Below are 846 nucleotides of genomic sequence, written 5' to 3'. Positions count from 1 at the left end.
ATATATATATATATATATATATATATATATATATATATATACCACAAACACTCAAAATCAACATCATCAGCATCATCCACCTACTACTTCCTCTACTTTCTATTTTCTAATGTTAGACCCAATGTCTTCCAGTCAGTCTGAGAGAGCCAGACTAATGTTAGTCTGCAGACTAAACTATAGGATCCATCGGCTATAGGTGGATTTATTCTGACTGGGAAATGACCAGTGGAACGTCTTCCTGCAGACAGGAAACTGCTGGTTTTAGCAGCCAGATGCTGAACAGGGAGACATTTTCACTGCACGTCTCTGTGGGAGTGGGGAGTACCAAGATGGCGGCGGTGGTTTCACTTTTTTGAGGCAATCAGCAATCCAGTGAAAACATAGAGATCGGTGCCCTGGTGTTCCAGGATGGATGCTTGTATTGACGTCCATGCAGGGGCCACTGGGTCCCTGAAAACCGGCCCTCTGGGTTCAGTCACCTCTGAGTCTATTTGAAATACCATCAATAAATAGATTGATATTCATTATTTTATTGTCAAACATGTCAGCGCAACCAGGGTCTGTAACACAGAGACACCATTAATCAGTTAAACTTCACAGTAAAACATTTTCAGGGACTTTATGCCAATTCAAAGAGCCGGTCAGATGAGCAGACATTACCTGTTTATCTTGTTAGTTTATCCTTTTAGTTTTACACCAAAAATAGACTTTAAAGTACCTTGACGGGTGTGTATCCCTTTAGTCATGTATAAAAAAATTATTTAATTACTTTTTGGTGTTTTCTTGCAGTGTATGGCGATCAATTTCTATTCAGTTTATTTCTATAGCGCCAATTCACATCATGTC

Source organism: Cyprinodon variegatus, unplaced genomic scaffold (assembly GCF_000732505.1).
Source record: "Cyprinodon variegatus isolate N-32 unplaced genomic scaffold, C_variegatus-1.0 Scaffold834, whole genome shotgun sequence".
Taxonomy (NCBI): domain Eukaryota; kingdom Metazoa; phylum Chordata; class Actinopteri; order Cyprinodontiformes; family Cyprinodontidae; genus Cyprinodon; species Cyprinodon variegatus.
Note: the sequence above shows the minus strand (reverse complement) of the source record.